Here is a 20462-nt window from a genome sequence, read left to right on the forward strand (position 1 = left end):
AGAGATTTTGAGAGATTTCTGAGATTTTGTGAACAGAAATTTAAATAAATGAAGCAGAAGAGGTTGCCAAAAATGATACTGTTTTGGCTTTTTGCCAGGTTGATTTTACATCTTACCTCTCCACTAGAAAAGCCATTTTGCTTAACCTAAAATAATTTTTCAGTATTGCTTCCAGAGTGGTCACACCAATACACAACATGGACAGTGCCATGTCAGCCACTTCAGGGGCTCCTCAGGAAATAATGATTTCCTGGGCCTTCTCAGAATTTACATGATTGGAATGCATAATCTTTAATCATGTGACTTTAGCAGAATGTTTTCACACTGTGCCCATAAAACTGTGTGTTGCATTTGGAAGAAAATCTGAAGAAAAAATGTAAAAACTCATCTAAGAATATGTAATATCAGGATGGGAAATTGCCTATAACTCTATCCGGAGTGAATCAGTGACTGATAATTATGTGAAAACTGAATCCAAAAGAAAACTACAAGGAAATGACTTTTTTCCCCCCCACTTTTTGGGTTTGAGGAACTTGGAACTGTTAAAGATGATCAGATTAAGAACTTCTAATATATTTTTCCTCTTGGGATTGGCTTATTTCACTGAGCATAATGGTCTCTACTTGGAACTACTTTGTTACAAATGGTAGAATTTCATTCTTTTCAGAGGCTGAGTAGTATTCCATGGAGTAGATATACCTCAGTTTCTGTATCCATTCCTCTTACGATGGGCACAGGGGTGTTTCCATTTCTTCACTATTGTGGATTGTTATAAGTAGAGGGTTGTATATCACTTTCTCATTTGCAAATTTTATTTCCTTTGGGTATATTTAGAGGAATGAGATGCCAGGATCATATGGAAGATCAATTTTTAATTGTCTGAGCACTGTCTATGCTGAATTCCATAGTGGCTGTACTAGTCTATACTCTCACCAACAGTGAAGTGTGGTATCTTTCTCATGAAATTCAAGACATCAGGTGTTGCTAATAGCTTTCTGAAAGTAGGTCACGCTAATTTGAGTTAGGCAGAACCTAAATGTGCCTTTTTTGTTTGTTTGTTTGTTTGTTTGTAATTTATATTTCCCTGAAAGCTAGGAAGCTTGAGCATTTTTTCATGTCTATTAGCCATTTGAATTTGTTCTTTTGAAAAATGGCCACTCATTTTATTAGCTAAATTTTTCACATGAGTTGTTTTGAGTTCTGGAGTTTCTGATGCTCTTTTTAACTCCTGGATCTCCTGTCTGTTGTGTTGTGTGCAAATATTTTCTCCCGCTCTGGTGGTTGCCTCTTTTCTTTATTTGATCACTTCCTTTGCTGTACGGAAATATAACATGTTCTCTCTGATATAAGGCAACCTTCATGCAAAATATGAAGCAAAAAGACATATAAGTGAACAAGGATATGGAAATAATCTCATAGATGAGCTGTGTAAAGGAGACTACCATACCAGGAAGTGAAGATATGTTACAGTAGACATCTTTACTCCCTAATAAAAAGAATATTCCTAGTGAAGCAGTTAAAACATATGTTGACATATGATATTAGATTTTTGTCTGCAGCTACAATTCCATGATATACTTAATAGCAGAATGTTAAATTTGTAAAGGTTTCTAAAGAACTATACTACTTTAACAATACAGGGGAAATTAAATCCTACTGTAATAATATGGAGGGGGGAATGGAGCTAGATAATGGGGAAGGAGTGGGAGGATTCCCCATACCTCCAAAAATCTATAACAGAAAACAGTTTTTAAAATCAATCAGAAAAAAAAGAGAGAGCCACTTAAAGAAAAAAAAAAAACTGCTTATATGCACTTGGCACATGGGATACAGATTTCAATTGAGAGGAAAAGTAAATCCAGAAATTCAATATTGATCCTTTTCAGCAATACAAGAAAGTGGAGAGAACATACGTTACTGAAATTTATAAGAAACTGACTTAGAAAGAAGCAGTGCTCAGAGACAAATGAAACATTCTGTAATGTACATGATTAGTAAATAGTCCAAAAAGAACTCAGGAATGGAGGAGCATTACCAAGGATGATCAATATATGAAACCCTCTGTCTCTCTCATACATACACACACCCCACACCCTTCATGATCAAATCATGTCACATATACCTATGCACCATCTACCTAGTTAACCCATATATTACCACACTTTTGTCTCACTACTCAGCTTATAAAATGCACATAATCCAGGTCTTCCCATATAAGAAAGGTTATTGGTTCATTCCCATTTTATCTCTAGTTCTGAAATATACATAGCATATAAAGGAATTTTACTGAGTCATTGTTAATGCTGGTGATTTAAATGAAAAACTTGAATCCACATGATATTCAGCTATTGTCTAGCAAGATTAAACACTCCACATTTAGAAATGGATACAATGAATGATTTTGTCAAGCTCACTCAGAATTCTCAATAGAGAAAAAGAGGCAGATATGACCAGGAGAGGTGATAAGTTGGGAAAAAAAATAGTTGGAGAATGTGGGAAGGTTGCAAGGTTGAAGATAGGAAAGAGAAACAGGAGTGGAGAGTGTAGGGAAGGACAATAAATTGATCCAAGACCTGCCTTAGCTTACCTTTCTGTCTCTTTAATGATTTATATTTTATCCACCTTTGTGTCTGCAGCTGTCATCTAAATGAAATAGATTGCAAAGAAGAATTCAGTGGGAGTTAGCTATTATATTTTTATATTACTCTACTCCCAGGAAAGTGCTCCTACACAAGTGTCCCAACTCCTGTAGCTCCCAATTTGTAATTTCAGTACTGACATAAAGTGCTTAGATTTAACTTCCTCAAGAAACTGTTTTATCAGTCTTCCTCCAGCAAAATCATGTCATTTTCTCAATTTCACATTAAATAGCAATTGTTTTGTTGTTGTTGTTGTTTTAACTTCATGTGTGTTTTTGACTTTGTTTCCCAGCTTCTCATTTAAGGGAATATAGAGTGATGGCGTAGTAAAGACTACTATAACATGATGTAAAGATACAATGCAATATGCATCCTTACTTCCAAATCAAAATGGACTCCCAGTGAGGCTTTTAGACATATCTAGACAATGCGATGCCAGACACTCTGGCATTGTCTTTACCAGTAATGTCGAGGCACATTTACATAACAGACTGATGGAATCATGACTTCTTATGAAGGACTGACTATACTATTGTAATAATATGGGGAAAATCAGTCAGGGGCTGGGAATTTTGGAGGGGATTGGAATTCCAGACCCTATTGTACCATAAAATTTAAAATAAAAACATAAAATATAAAATTTACCAATTATTCCTCTAATTATCCCTCTCATTAAGCTATAAGCAGGTCCATTCACTATATCCTACCAAGTCACATTGAGAAGTTTCTGTAATATCTGGTCTGCATTGCTGTCTCTAGTGTAGCCACCCACTATCCTAGTGTAGCCACCCACTATCACATTATTGCACTATTAGCACAACCTCTGCTTGTACTCACTAGTGGTTCAGACCATATCAGACTATGGCAGTCATGTTGTGAACATTCAAAAGATTGGATGGTTTCTGCCTGACCACAAAACCATTCATTCTTTCACTGCACTCTGCTTATTTTATCAGATATGTGGAGCACAAAAAAGAATAGGTCAGTTGCTCTCTCTAATCACTAATTTGGATACTTTTTACCTCACATTCACCTACTATTATTAACTTATATTTCCTTCCTTTCTCAAATTCTACTGATTACTATCCAAGAGTATGTCAGCTGTTGTTTTTTTCACAATTTATTTTCTTTGCAAATGCTGATCCCTTTATCTAGGAAATATTATCTACCATCATTCAAATCAGACATTTATCAAGTTTCATTCTGTCTGTGAAACATGTATAGGTTTGCATATCCATGTCTGAGATATATCTTTTATTTGCCCAAGGACTCTTAAATTTCTATCATATCATTTATATTTATCCTGCTCTTTTCATTATGCTGTTGTGTAAAAATGTGTTCTACTGAAAGCCTATCATACTATGTGACATATGGTGTCCACCGAATCAATGAGTAGTAGTACTGGGAACCATCTGACTAATCAGGAAAAGGGATAAAGTCAAGAGGTTCTATAAGCATAGATGTGAGACAGAAACAACGTAGTTTAAACTGTTAAGTAACTACAGTTTGTGGGTTAGTACTTAAGCAATGTCTTTAACATCATTATTTTTAATTGTTTTTATGGGCCCCTTGCACTTCAAGGGGGAAGATTAGCCAATTGAATCATGTGCCAAGCCTATTTTTAATTATTGTGCTAGAAAAATTTTAAGTATGACAAAACCAAATACAATGGTATTGTGAACATTCCTGATATATTCATTACCATTGCAACTAGTTATAATGATATTTCCAATTTTATCTCGTCTTATCTAATATATGGAAGCAAAATCAAATTGCATAAACTTTATACATATTTAAACATGTATCGGTGAGTTATTAGGGTTGTCTATTGGATAGGATCTATTCCATTTGAAAAAAAATTCTTTTATGTTGTTTGAATGACTTATTCAATTTCTTAGTGTTAGCAATATTCAGTTCATATTTTTCCAATTATTATTAAAGAAGCATATGTGTTTTCAAGTAGATATTGATTGACTGAAGATATGAATATTTTCTCACAATTATACTTTCTTTTTTTTTTTTTTTTTATAACATTTCTTTTATAGTCAGTTTTAAGTTTAAAGTTTTCTTTTTTTTTTAATTATTTATTATTTAACTTCAGTAATTACATTGTATTATGTGACACAGTTACATAGATACTTGGGTTCTCCCCACCCCTCCCCAAACCCTCCCACCATGGTGGATTCCTCCACCTTATTGCATAACCACAGCTCAAGTTCAGTTGAGATTTCCCCATTGCAAGCGTATATCAAACATAGAGTCCAGCATCTTATTGTCCCGTCAAGTTCAACGGCTTCTTAGGTATACCCTCTCTGGTCTGATGACAGAGCCAGCAGAGTATCATCCCAGTCAATTGAAAGCTCCAACATACCATCAGCAAAAATTTACATCATTATGGAATTAATTGACATAGTAATGAGTAACCAATATGTTAAAAGTAAATGCGGGTTCCCAGCCACCTTCTGTGACCACCTCACCTATACTTCAATTTTAGTTTATACACAACATATAACATTCAAAACATAACATGTTATACATAACATCATATCATCTTAAATTAAGGCAAACATGTGGTATTTAACCTTTTGTGATTGGCTCATTTCCCTTAGCATTATGGTTTCCAGTTTGGCCCATTTGGCCACAAAGAACTGCATTTTGTTTTTTTTAATAGCTGAGTAGTATTCCATGGAGTAGATGAACCATACACTATACACTAAGATCAGATCTAAATGGATAACAGATCTAAACCTACATCCAGAAACCTTCAAACTCTTGGAAGAAAATGTTGGAAACACACTGGAACACTTAGGGGTAGGCCCTCACTTCCTAAAAAAGACTCCAGATGCAGTAGAAATCAAGACCAAAATAAACAATTGGGACCTCATCAAACTAAGAAGCTTCTGTACAGCTAGAGAAACAATCAACAAAGTAAAAAGGCAACCCACAGAATGGGAGAAGATCTTCGCACACGACATAGGTGATAGAGGGCTAATATCCAGAATATACAAAGAGCTACAAAACAACCAAAATGTCAAAACAAACAACCCACTCAAGAAATGGGCATGGGAAATGGGCAGACACTTCACAAAGGAACAAACCCAAATGGCAAATAAACATATGAAAAAATGCTCAAGTTCCCTGGCAATAAGGGAAATCCAAATTAAAACATCAATGAGGTACCACCTAACGCCAGTAAGACTGGCCCACATGAATAAAAGCACCAACGACACTTGTTGGCGAGGTTGCGGGGAAAAGATAACCCTACTCCACTGCTGGTGGGGCTGCAGGCTGGTACAGCCTCTATGGAAATCAGTATGGAGAATATTCAAACAACTCAAATTCAACATACCATATGATCCAGCAATAGCACTCCTAGGAATATATCCAGAACACTTGTTCTATGAGAAACCAACATGTACTCCTATGTTCATAGCAGCACAATCAGTAATTGCAAAAACATGGAAACAACCAAAATGCCCATCAAAAGAGGATTGGATAAGAAAGCTATGGTTCATCTACTCCATGGAATACTACACAATTATACTTTCTACATTTTTTCTTTGTAATTTTTTTGCTGTCTTTTTTTTTTTTACAAAAAATATTTTTTGTATGTAGCCATTGAAATAAACTAGAATAGTAGATCCAATGCTATCAAATTTTAAGGATAGACCAGTCATCCGAGGGCCTTGGTAACAATGCAGATTTTACATCATCGGTCTGGCTGAAGTCTTAGAGTAGCATTACTGCATGACTCCCAATGAAGCCCTGAACTTCTCAGCCACAGACTGCACTTTGAGAAACAGCATGAAGTATCTCACATTGCAGCTTTTGCCACTGTCTTCTTGATGGCATTTGCCCTGTTCCTCTGCCCTACATGATAGCCTGAGAATCGTTAGCTAAGTCTAGAGTTAACGGCTGTCAGCAATTCAGTACTGAATTTACAGTAGATTGACCTGAAAGATCTTTTTTTTAAGTTATGACATCTAGGACAAACTGGAAGCAGAATATGCAGAATATAAATTCTTGATTCATTTATTTATTTATTTTATTTGGAAGGCTCACACAGAGAGAGAGAGACAGAGACAGAGACAGAGAGAGAGAGAATAAGGCACTCCCTACCACTAAGAGAAGAGACATTCTAATCTTGAGCCACAACTTCCCTCAAACCTGTCACTTTTTAGAGTGTACGTAAACTTATAACAGGGAAATATACATATAAATCTAATATATAAATATATATTGAATAAAGTAATATATGATGATTATATATTATATAAATATGATATATAAATATAATAGAAATATATATATTTAACCAAACAATGCTCTTTCTGCTCTGCCAAAATGTACAAAGAAAGGGATGCAACTTCTAGCTCAGAATACAGAGAATATAATTGACGGAAAATCAGATTTTAAAGAAAAAGTTTTTTTTCTGTCTCATATAGTTGCCATTGACAGGCTTCTTAGCTTCTTTCTAACTTTCTTAATATAGATTTTGAAAGAACATTTAATTCAAATCCATTATTAAACTTACTTTCCAGAAACTAATACTCAAGATTTTATAAATGTGAGTAAACATATGTGTGAGCTACTGAAAATTTGCAATTTTTAAATGTACTTCCCATATGTATTTATCCCTATTTGAAGTTCAATCACTGTCCTAATCAGAGAGTTAATATTTAAAGTACCTCTAACGAAAACAGGCCACTTGAGTATGATAATGGATTGTGAGTGGGTGTTTTTCATTTCTACTAACAATGCAGTTATTAGAATAAAGTATTGGCAGGATCTGTGTATTTTGCAGCAATTGTGTAAAGTATGTTGGTCAACTTGGAGGCTTAAAATATGGTGAAAACTAAAAATATTATCAAAAAGTAAACATTTTTGCATTGTTGGCTGAAAGCTAATTTTTATTCAGCTGTAGCTGTTGATTTATATTATTTAAAAAATGATATCAGACAGTATCTTAAGCAGTGCTTCAAATTCTATATTATTATTAAAGATATTAGGATTAGTATCATATATTTATAAGTATATATATTTATTGGTTTTTATATTATTTATATATTTGTATAAGTATAAATATATTATATATATAACATTTAAAGTAACTTTGTAAAATATCAATAAACTTAACTTCAGTTTAGACCTCCGAGTAATCCGAGTTATGCAGCCAACTGGAAGATAAATAAAGAGATGTCTAGTAACTCATTTGAAGTTACTGCTTTAGGGATCAGGCACCATAGCCTAGGAGTTAAGGACCTCGCTTTGAACATGGCAGGATCCCATATGGGCGCCGGTTCTAATCCCGGTAGCCCCGCTTCCCATCCAGCTCCCTGCTTGTGGCCTGGGAAAGCAATTCAGGATGGCCTCTGTCTCTCCTCTTCTCTGTATATATTTATCTTTGCAATAAAAATAAATAAATCTTTTTTAAATTACTACTTTATACCACAGCAAGACCAGAAAAAAGTTATAGTGGAAAACATACACACACACACACACACACGTGAGCCTTTCAAGTAAAACCTCTTCCTTTATAGATACTGCTTTAGCTTAAAACTTAATAACGAAATCAAATTTACTTACCTATACCCCATTTAGGACTATACAATTATTTAAATTACTGTGTGTTTGTTTTGTAACAGGATAAAATACACACATGAAAAAGTAGATTTTCTTTTAGAAAAAAGCCACAGCTGTTTGCAATGTGTGATTATGCACATGTGCTACACTGTGTTGTATGTACTGCTGTTAATCTTTACCCTGCTCACTGGTGTAATCCTTTAGCCCAATATTTAGCCATAAAGCAAATTATAAAATAAACATTTGGTACAAATGAGAACAGACATATTTTTCCAAAGGTAAACATACTGAGCTGCTTACAAATTAGCCTCTGAGCAACATCCTACATCATTAAGACTTTATCAGAATAACACTTGCAGAATTTTCTCTTAACCATATAAGAGAGAGATTTTGCACTTAGAGACTGAACATATTGTGCAGTAGAGTCCCCAGGGCCTTGTGAGCCACACAGCTGTGAAAATCTCTTCTCTAAGAGTGAGTTGGACTATAGTATAAAGGTTTATTTAGATCCTCATATGAGGTGATTCAGAAGAGAAGTAGTTTTCAGGCCAATAACCGCCACCTGAGCTAGGAAATCTGTCTCCATCCAAGAGAAGAGTATTTGGATATTTGATACTTACTGTAAAATTGGGGAGGAGGGCTCTGATATTTAAAAAGCAAAATATTCTATCAAATCTCGTGCTAAAATATAATCACTTCTGCTAGAGGAAGAAAATAACTTCATTGCTTATAGTGACACGAAAGACTCCCTGTGAGTCAAATATGTTTTGATGATTTTGAAAGTCTGCTGAAATCTTCAGACAGCCCATCAGCAAGCTAGCCACGTGACTAGCCAGAGGTAACTTCAGAACTGCCGGTTTCCCGACTAGGGAACCGTTCCAAGAAGCCATATGCTACTAGAAATGTGTCTGTTACAATTCAGCATCTAAACCTAATGCTTGCTAAAAAGAAATAGTGAAATGTTTCAGCTTCCTACAGAAATTCTTTCTTGCATTCAATTAAATTATATTCTTTCATGCCCAGAGGGTACAATGACTAGACATAGATATATTTTTAAAAATTGTAAATCAGTAGGAAATAGGATCCTGAGCCTTGGAAGCAAATAACCTTATTGAAACACAGCACACAGTGTTATTCTCTGTAACATTACCCTACCATAAGCCTTCTAGTCCTTTCAAGGTCTTAACACTCAAAAAATTAAATTTGTGTGTATGAAGGTGTTGAAAAATGTTCCATATAGGTACAATATAAATATGCCTATACTCCATGGACTGTTTGCATGTTAACAAGGACTAAGAAATCTTAAGTCAAAATAATGACACCCTAGGGAATTATGTTTAGACACCAGTGAGCAAGGAGAAAGACTTTTTTTCTGATCCCTGTTCAGCAAAATCTCAGACTTGCACAACATGAACAATTCACTGAGGCAGCTACATGCAGGTCTAGTGTTCAATTTGATCTGATTGCAAATATTTCTAAAGCAAAGATTTCTTTTGTCTCAATAATGATAGACCAAAAAATAGCCATAAAATAGGATTAATACTACATACATGCGTATTTCAAAGGGGTTGTTGAAAGAACTAGAATAAAAAATTAACTTTGGTGTGAAATTTTTTGAAAACATGTGTTTTTATGTAATTTATATTTCTGCATGCTTTTTGGAGACCTGTGGTATTTATAGATTTAAAACATTTTGTGCTAAACTAATCATATCTTTTAAATCCATTTTACCATGAACTTTTTAAACTTTCTTACATATTTTATGTAATCTCAATAAACTTGTCTCATGTAAAATGTTTTTTAAGTAGTTATTTCAGTTTTCTTGTAAGGCAGACAGAGAGGCTAGAAGAGAAACAGGAAGATTCTCTTGTTGCTGGTTCCCCAGTGTCTGCAAGAGTTAGGAGAAATTGACTCCAGGGGCAGGGAGCTTCATCCAGGCTCCTGTACAGGTGGCTAGAACCCAAGTACTTGTGTCAGTACTTGCTGCATCCCAGAGTGTGTATTAGCAGGAAGCTAGATCAAAACAGAACAGCAGAGACTTGAACCTGGCAGTCTAAAATGGGAGATGTGTATTTCAACCTGTGACTTAACCATTGTGCAAAATTTCCAGAACCTATAAGAGCACTAGATTTTATCTTTCTTAAGTCTTGTTTGGACATTTAAAAATTTTACACATATAACATTGCATGATGCACCATGAATATGTATGATTTTATGTCTTAAAACTTTTTCAGGGCCTGATGCAGTAGCCTAGTGGCTTAAGTTCCTGCCTTGCATGCACAGGGATCCCATATGGGCACTAGTTTATGTCCCAACTGCTCTGCTTCCCATTCAACTCCCTGCCTGTGACCTGGGAAAGCAGTCAAAGGCAGTGCAAAGCTTTGGGACCCTGTGCCTGTGTGGGATACCCGGAAGAAGCTCCTGGCTCCTGGCTTAGGACTGGCTCAGTTTCTGGCTGTTATAGCCAGTTGGGGAGTAACCAGTGGACATAAGATCTTTCTGTATCTCTTTCTCTTTGTATACCTGCCTTTCCAATAAAAGGAAATAAATCTTTAAAAAAAAACTTTAAAAAATGAAATAGAGGGCGTTCCTTGAGTCACTCTGAAAGGAAATCCATCTTTTTGTCCAAATTGGTTTGTATCTCCTGGCAGATGACAAGTGGGCTGCATTTCTGATGGTAAGGAAATTTCTCCATGCACATATGAAGTGCATGTCTACAAATCAAGTCTGTGTGTTTTATGGCATTATCCCCATTTTTGCAATATTCTGTTGTAGTGATTGTCAAGGAGATAAAGCCATGGATCCTGATAAAATTGGGAAAAAGGAAAAGAAGTACATCTTCAGAGTAGCCAGCAAAAGGACTTGAAGAATTCCCAATGGAATAATGACCAGGGTGATTGTCTACCATATTTCTATCAAATGTAAACTATTACTAGAATTCTATTTTTAAGTGTTGAACAGTATCATAGAGAAGAGAGTAAAACAATTGAGGCAGTGATCTCATCTTCCCAGTAAGCTTTTGGAGAGCTCGAGTTTGGAGCATCCTTAGGCATTTTTACTATATGCTTCATGAAGATTGGATGAACTGTACCTAGGCATGAGATAAAAAGATGCATTTGGATATTATATTATGTAAGATGAGATCCTTCAATTTGACCTCCACTAAGATTTGGGATAAACATTAGTGCTTCATTAAACGATAGCCTAATTGGTTAACACAATTATTGACATTGCTCGTTTTCTGTTGCTCATGCCAGACTCTTAAGGGAATAATAAGATTAGTTGAAGACCGATGAATAAAAGGAGCTCTGAAGGTTAATGAAAGCAACGCTAGCAGAGAAAGGAGATGTTAGTTCTGGCACACCAGCTGCCTATTTCCAGAACAGAAGCATCTGTGTCCTGTCTGTAGGCCTATCACTATTAAATTTGTCAAAGCAACAGCACCTGATGGGGCTTTCTTATTTTTCTCTTCCTGTTAGAAGAGCACATCTTCGACAAAACTGAAATAAGGTTCTTGAGTCTGCAAGAAAACTCGTATTTTGAAAATTGTAGTTTCCATCATATATTCTGACCTTATTCTTTCATTTCTTGTCTCCATAGGTCTTGTTAGAAGTTCCTGAACAAATAAATATTCACGCCAACCCCATGAATAGTACCACATACGAAGGACAGTACTCATGGACAAGAGGTAAAAACCTAGCAAAATGAGTGACAAGATACAGACAGCTAATGCAGGGCAGCCTTGTTGAAGCAAGCATCTCAGTCTATGAGGAGACCAAATATTACAACAGAGATAGAATTGGATATCAGGAAGTAAGTACAGAAATAATTCCCCTTCAAAATTGGAACGTAACATGGCCCTTCAACATTTGAAATGCAAATCAGATTAATTCCCTCTGAGATTATTGCCCTCCATTATTTACGTGCTGATAGAAATTAGTATGTTTAAATTAAACACTGTCTTGCTAATATAAATGCTGAAATAGAAGTGTTTTACTCTAACAGAGAAAGTAAAATCGGCCCTCTATCAAGCAGAGTGGTAGGCCCTCCTACCTTGGAGAAGAGGTGTTACTAATCATTGCAAAGAAAAGAGACTGTTGGGATCAGAATCAGACATCTGCCTGAATTCTGATTTACTGTAAGCGATCAGCTGGTAAAAGTGGCTTATACTAAACTGATGATTATTCCTATCCCACAACAGAAAAAGCCCTCACATACACAAATTCTGTACCTCCCTTCCCCTCCTTTTCATTCTTTAGCAGGAAGGGAAATAATTTCTAGGAGCTAGAAAATGCCTTTGGGTTAGATTTCTGATTGATTAAATAGGAAAGAAAGCTCTAAGCAAGCCACCTGCAACATCAGAACGTGATGAAATTTATAAACTAACTTGTCAATGTTTAAAAGAATAACTATAACCTTCATTAATGCTGGTAAATTCATCTAACAACAATTCTTAAGATTCTATTTTGATCCTATCCTTCCGAAACTAAGGATATGGAGTTGTCTGGTTGCAAGCTCTTATGTGTGATAAACTGATCTGTTATTTTATATTGGATTCATACGAATCAATATCTTACCAGACACAAAAATTGATTCCTTCTTACCTACCATCCTTGTTGCTTCGAGACTTATTTTGGTTTGTTTGTTTTGTGTTGATGGTATTATGCTACTTCTTTTGATATCAATTTCTCTATCAGTAGAAGAAAACAGTAGATGTGTATTAGATATCCCTGGAGTCTTCGGGGATAGCACCATAATGTAACTTGTCACCCAAGTCAACATCGTTTGGCAACACAGAGGGAGAGAATTCCACTTTGTGCAGCCTTTTAGAAGTTCAGGCTAACAGAGGATTTTATTCTCTCTTTTTCAGGTTGCCTTGGAAGTCAATATTCAAAACTATATTCTAACTCAAGAAGTAGAGGAGGTGAGTTTTGTCATGATTCATTGGGCCATGCATGAAAAGACTGCCTGGCAGTGTTCACTTAGATGTGTGTGGAAGGGAAGGATAGAAACGTGCTGGGCAGCGACTGGCTGACATCAGCTACACTAAAGTCAACACCTAGTTCCATCAGATGCATTTTGTGCTTGTCTCCAAAAAAAAAAAAAAAAAAAAAACAACAAACAACAACAAAAAAACCCTGTTATATCACAGACTCAGTATAATCCCAGCTAATCCCAATTCTCATCTTTTGATAAAATTCATGTTACTCCAGGGATATAAGCAAGGCCTGGAGCTAAGAATGTCTGCAATTTGACCAATCTTCTATTGCTATTAATTTTGGATTCACAGTTTCAACCCAGAATTTCTTAAGACAGAGTCTGTATGTGGCTACATTCTGTCTAGCAATAATGAAAGTTTTTGGTCAATAGGATGTTGACAATAGGTTGCTAGACTTTAACCATTGCCTACAATGTCATAATACAGTTAAATAGTAGAATGGTGGACTTGTGACTATTGCTGAAGGAGTATCCTATTATAATTATATGGAGGAAAATAGTGGGACAAGGGAATAGAAAGGAAGGGAAAATCCCTGTGCCTATGGAACTGTATCATGGAAAAAAAAGTAGGATAGCCAAAACTGGAAATAGAAATAAAAGGTATAACTGTTAGAAGTAAAGAGATAAGAACATTTCATTTTCCATACACTATCTATATGTTCAGTAAAAAATAAAAGAGCAAAACTGATATTTAAAAGCTTTCTGCACATTGCCTATACGATTCTCTTTTTTAGTATGCCTGTGATCTGATTACTTTTCAGGGAGTTCTCCTAAACAATAAATAGAAAGTCAGTCAGAGAAAAAGGCATAAGCACACGATGTTAATTTAGCATTATTTATGCAAGTGAAAGGTAGGAAGTGACAAATATTTAGCAGTTCCATGTGGATATACACCCTCTTGACGCAAGGTCACATAACTGCTCTAAATGATAATGTATCCATTAATAATATAGAAAAAACTTATGGTTCCATGACAAATTGAGTTGTCAACATACCTATATAACATGAATTAAAAAACTAATGCACAGAATGCTAGGACATAGAGCAAGTATTAATTGTGACCATTCTTTTGTAATGAGAAGGTAGTTGTTTCTCTTTAGTGCTTTAATCATATGAGTATTTTTTCTCACAATTTCTTGCATGGATGCATTTTATAATGGAAAAATATCTGACCTTTAATTTCTATGAGTAGAGAATTGTATTTATAAAAGTATGAGTGATTAATGCAATTATTTTCTGCAGTCATCACTCTGGGCATAACATCTGTCATGACCTACTCAATAAATAGGCTTTTAGTTCCTTAAATCCTGTAGAAATATATAACTTATATGTATTTTATTTTAACCTTGTTCCTGTTGTATTATGCTCCTGTATGGAAAATTTAAGTTCTGTGGTTTAAATGTTTATAGCAGAAGATCATCAGTATATTTATATTTATCATCCTTACCATCATAATCATACCTTGGAGAATTAACACATATATTCAGGAAACTTGTGCGTATTGCTGCTGTCTAGATCCCTTTCTGGCACGCTTTTATGTTAGGGAGCTACTGTAGATAGGTTAGGCTTTGAAGTCTTGTCCAAATCCACATTGGCCAGTTTAAAGGGTGGAAAATGCAGTTTAGAAAAACATGTCACTAACTGAAATACTCAACAATTACTGTTCATTTTAGAAATTCGTGTCCCAATTACTGCAGTGTATTTGCAACTGATTTGGCAGTTTATAGTGAGCAATAACTACCTCTATCTCCAGAACCTTGATAAGTTAGTTTCAAATTATGCTATGGGATCCATTAGTCCCCCAATTTTCCATTTCATTTATATTAACTTTGTATGTGCATATTATAGACCAAATCCCTCATCTACATCTTGTTTCAGTCAAGTCTTTTTTATAATCATGTTATGACTGATATAAGAGCATGCTGGATTCTGTTCTGTTACGGTTCTGGCTTCAGATGCATGAAAACAGGGGCTATAATAGTCGATAAGAAGGGATTGCATAAATGTCACATAATCCTTGCAATGTTGCAGCACAATCAAGCGGTACTTACAATAATTACTAATGAAGGCATTTACATATACTCAGTATGTCGCACAAAAAGGTAAGATTCCTTTTCCATAAAGCAAATGAACACACAGTCCATGGAGTTTTCCCTGCAATCGGAGGAGACTTTTAATGTGCCTTCACACTTCTCAGAGAGCACGCCAGAGTGCTGCATTTTCTGTCAGAGAGTCTAACCCACTTAGCACTCAGTGTCTGGCCTGGCCTTTGTTGGCCTTAAGCCTGGTGCTGATTTAGTTAGACAAGCAGCTCCAGCCAGAGTCTTGTCATTCAAAATCTCTTCCTGAGTCTTTTTATTTTGTTAATATCATTAGTATTCTCCTGACACCTGTGAAGACCTTGTCAATGATCATTTTCTTCACATATAAACATGTTTAGGTTTCAAGAGAAATTTAGATAACTTGCTTTGTATTTGACTTTATGATATTCAAATATATGTAAAACTTAAATACTCACAAGTTTGCAATTTAGAGCATATACATACATGCAGAAAGAGAAGGAGAGATTCCTTTTATAAGGTATAAAGGATTGAAATAGAGAAGAGAGTGATATGTGTTGTTATAAATATTTCAGTGAGAATTAGAAGATTCAAATCTGGGTTTCTACACTAAAAAGGCTTGCTGTACAGTTTTGACTAAGAAAATCATTGACCTGTCAATTTCAATTTGTTATTCATTGTGCCTGTAGTGATGAATTAAGTAATTTTCATAGCCCCATATATTTATTATTGAATTTTGTTTATTCACTTATTTGTGTGTTTACTTATTTGAAAAGCAATATGGCAGAAATATCCTCCCAGTTAACCTGCTACAATACACACCTACCCCTCTCACTAACTTTAAAACTTCTCCTAATTGTTTCAAGCTACTATATAATTATAAACAGCCAGTCTCTACCTAGCTTATTAACACAAATAACCTACTTCATGCAGGAGGTTGTAATTTCACTTTTGAACTTCATCTTTCATTTGACATGCCACCCACATGAAAGTGGTAGGCTTTTATTCTGAACAGAAACACATGTATCTCATGTTAAAAGAGACATTTAATTTTGCAAGCTTCTGCTTTAGTATATTAGTTCCTCTCTTCTAAATATTGGGATATTTCCCCTTTCTTGTAGTTATTATAAATATTCACTAGAATAATTCTGGCAGATTTTATTGTTTTAATTTTTGAGATAACTTTCCAAATTTTCATTTAAGGGAATGTACAGTAACTGTGTAATAGAGACTGTCATATCCAGATGTGAAGATATAATGTAGTGAATGTCTTTACTACCAAATCAAAGATGGATTCCCAATGAAACTGTTAAGTCTAGCTTGACAATAGGATGCTGGACTCTGCCATTGTCCATACTTGCAATGTCAGGATACACTTAAATAGCAGAATGATGGACTTAAGACTGCTTATGAAGGACTATACTACTGTAATAATATAGGGGAAATCAGTACAGGGGAGTGGTTTGGGGAGGGGTAAGGGGAATCCTAGAGCATATGGAATTGTATCATAAAATACAAATATAATTAATTAATTAGCAATTTAGTCCAGGACTAAATATTGCACTAAATAAAGAGTTTTTAAAAGGTTCTAGTTCATTGGAAATAGAGCCAAGGGCTATAAAAATAATCAAATAAAATGGTATTAGTATTCTAAAAGGACAAGTTTGATTTCCAAACTTTGAATAGAATTAGAGTTTCATGTAGACCATCAGCTATTCTGTTCCAAACCTTAAGACATTGAATTAGCTATGAAAGAACTTTTAGCAAGTACTTTATTGATCTTTTTTTCCCTCTTACTCTCCCTCATTCTCAGTAAGACTGTGAATTAATTTATAGCAGAGACCATGCTCCTAATTGAATTTGCTGTGGTAGTTACAATGTTTGGGATATACTTAACATGTTTTATAGTACTTCATATTTGGTGGAGGTAAGGGCAGTTTTGAAGATACCCCATAAGGAATAAGTTCACAAAAATTGAAGAGGCCAGTTAGAAAACTGTTACAGCAATACAGTAGATGAAAGGGGATTTTGACTTAGAAAGCAGCAGTGGTACTGTGGCTGAGTGACATGGAAGGGTTGAAAGACATTTACAAAATAGAATCAGTCAACTTGAAGGTGAAGTGGATGACATAGGGAGGGCAGGAGGAGAGTCAAAAACAAGTGCCAGGCTTCTGGCTTGAATTGGGTGAAAGGTGGTGGCATTTGCAGAGAAAAGTAGAGGTTTTGTACTTATTAAATGTTAGATGACTAAGCTATCCAAATGTCAGGCAGATGGTGAGATATGGGAATCTTGACATTGTAAGCAAAGTGAGAGCTCTTGAAATACTGTATTTGGAACAAAAATCATAAATCAAGTCATGGAATTCTTAGAGTGAAACTCCAACAAAGCAGAAGTGAACCTAAAAAGAAATTCTCCTATTTTGTACTGTCTGATAGTCTGCTTGAGAAGAAAAAAAAAGTCATGAGACACAGAATATAAAACAGATTATTGAGAAATATCTGAAGAGCTGATATCATGCTAGCCAAGGGCAGAAAGTGTTGCTGCTAAAAGGAAGTTACCTGCTGCAGTAAATCCAACTGAATCATGATAGTCATGTGGACAGAAAAATATTTACAACATTCATGACATTTTAATATAAAGTATCACAAATGGTTTTTAAATATAGACAATAAAAAAGGAGAAACTAAGAAATATTCACAATCTCCCCCAAATAACCTCAAATAACTTGAATAGTTAGCTTCCTGATACATTTTGGCATACATACTCTTAATATAAATATAAAATTATCATAGCAGCACTGCTCATTCAGTTTTTCTCTTGAAAATAATGTTACTTCTGCTGGTGTAAAATTGACTCATTCATTAAAAGCCTCTTAAAATCTGTTTTAGACACAAGAAATGTTAAGACACAGTTTCTAATAATCATTGCAAATTGATAAATATTTTTCTTAAAAATACTTGCTGAATATTTGTATCTATTGGGGGATGAAGCCTGTGATTTTTCAGTAAGTTAAAACTGTCATTACAAAAATTTAAAGAAAAAAAATGGAATGGAAGAGGGCCAGATACAATGGCTTAATGGCTAAATCCTCATCTTGCAAATGCCAGGATCCCATGTGGACGCTGGTTCGTATCTGACTACTCTACTTCCCATCCAGCTTTTTCACTTGTACCTGGAAAAACAGCAGAGGATGGTGTAAGACCTTGGGACTCTGTACCCACTCGGGAGACTCAGAGGAAGTTCCTGGCTCCAAGCTCCTGGCTTTGGATCAGTTCAGCTGCAGCCCTTGCAGGCACATGGGGAGTGAACCAGAGGATGGAAGGTTCTTTCTCTCTGTCTTTCCTTTTCTCCATAAATTTACACTGTCTTTCCAATAAAAAGAATTAAATCTTGTTTAAAAAGGGAAGGAGGAAGGCACATTATGTGTTGTAAATTAAATATAAAATACTTTAAATCAATTCTCTTCACATAAACAAATTTTCACTCTGATTCTTTGAGTTGTTCACTAATCTTTCCATTTTATTGTTTTTTAATGTTAGTTTTTGTTAAATCACCACAGAGCATGAAACACTCTTCTTGTATCATAAGAATGGACACTATTACTCTTTGAAACAATTATACAAAAGAAGAATAATTATTTCCTAATTGTGTAGATGAAAAACTGATATATAGATGATTAATAACCTGTCTGAAGACAAACTATTATATAATCTGTACAGGATTTAATATAAACCAAAGCCCATGTTCTCAACACCCATGTGATGCAACTTCCTTTACCAGCAAGTTTTCATTTGACAGAAAGAAAACACAATGAAAGGGAGATCAACGTCTATTCTATTCAGGAAGAGTGTGGTGATTTCTGCAGTAGAAGCAGGGGGTCAGTATAAGATAATGAAAGAAATGAATTAGAAATAATAGGTAGTAGATTATGAAAGCATTTATATCCTTTTAAAGATGTGACTTAATACTAAGTCCTCACCTCTTTATACCCTTACCGATTATCTTAGTTTTTCAACTTACTAAGTTAAAGAGAGGGAAAAAAAACACTCAATATATTATGATGTTAATCTGAACTAAAAGGGTACTCTTTTCAGAATGACCTATTTGTAATGAGTCAGCCTCACCCAAAGAGCATCAGTAACTGTCATGCTCCTCCTTGCTTCTGATTCTTCTGTATTTCCTGCTTTGTTCTTAACTTCCCCCATGTTGATGACCAAATTGTTGAGTGTTCATTCAGTTACCCAGCATTATTTACACAAATAATTCTGGGAACCTATGATTTAGTATCTTTTGGGTAGAAACTTAGGGGTAGAATTGCATGTTCAGGTAATAAACTCGTTTCATTGTGAAAGAAATTCACAAAATATTTTTCAAAATATTATAGATTTTACTATTCCACCAGATCTGTAGGAGAAATCAAGTTAGTGTGTATGTTGCCAACATTTAAAATGAGTAGTGTCTATCAGTTTAGTCAAACCGGTGAACTTTACTTTCTGGCTTAATCTGAATTTTTCTATTTACACTTGATGACTAGCATCTTTTTTGTGCTTTTTATCTATCAAATGACTTCATATAATAAATTAAACATGTATACCTGTTTTATTGAATTTTAATTTGATTGGTGTTAAATTTTTACAAATTTTTTTATAGATCAAATCATATGAAATGTGAATATACATATATATAGTATTATCATTTCTTGGCCTTTTGGCTAAGATCAAATGTAGTATACATATAGTGTTAATATGTATTTTTCTGAGTCTGACAATTTTTTTCTAAATGGAAACCCAGAGGAGGCACCTGGCTTCAGATTGGCTCAGCTCCAGCTATTGCAACCATTTGGGGAGTGAACCAGTAGATGGAGGATCTTTCTCTCTGTAAAATCTGATCTACATTTCTAATAAAATAGATCAAATTTTTTTAAAAAAAACATCTTTAAGAGTGGAAAATTTTAAGTTTTTTCAAGTAATTTTATCCTTTATATTTTGGATTTTGTCTTTTTCTTGTAAGAAATCTTTGCATATGCAATCTGTTAATCTTTATACTGCTTTTTGTGAATGTGTATGATTCAGTGTAAGTAGAAGTCAGAGTTAGGTATAGCTTATGATTCATTATTTTGTACTTGATTATTGTCAGTTATTTCAGATAATTTATTGAAAATTTTTACTTTCTCCTTTGAAT

At 34.7% G+C, this 20462-nt stretch overlaps 1 long non-coding RNA gene and 1 pseudogene across 1 annotated transcript in view; both read left to right on the forward strand.

Moving 5' to 3' along the window:
* Window positions 1-20462, forward strand: part of LOC131482105 (uncharacterized) — a 214159-nt gene that overhangs the window by 134156 nt on the left and 59541 nt on the right. The window contains exon 2 of the long non-coding RNA XR_009246764.1: window positions 11823-11910. This is a non-coding gene — a long non-coding RNA (uncharacterized LOC131482105). The remainder of the gene's footprint in view (window positions 1-11822; window positions 11911-20462) is intronic.
* Window positions 19973-20106, forward strand: LOC118757642 (U2 spliceosomal RNA; annotated as a pseudogene).

Source organism: Ochotona princeps, chromosome 15, assembly GCF_030435755.1.
Source record: "Ochotona princeps isolate mOchPri1 chromosome 15, mOchPri1.hap1, whole genome shotgun sequence".
Classification (NCBI taxonomy): domain Eukaryota; kingdom Metazoa; phylum Chordata; class Mammalia; order Lagomorpha; family Ochotonidae; genus Ochotona; species Ochotona princeps.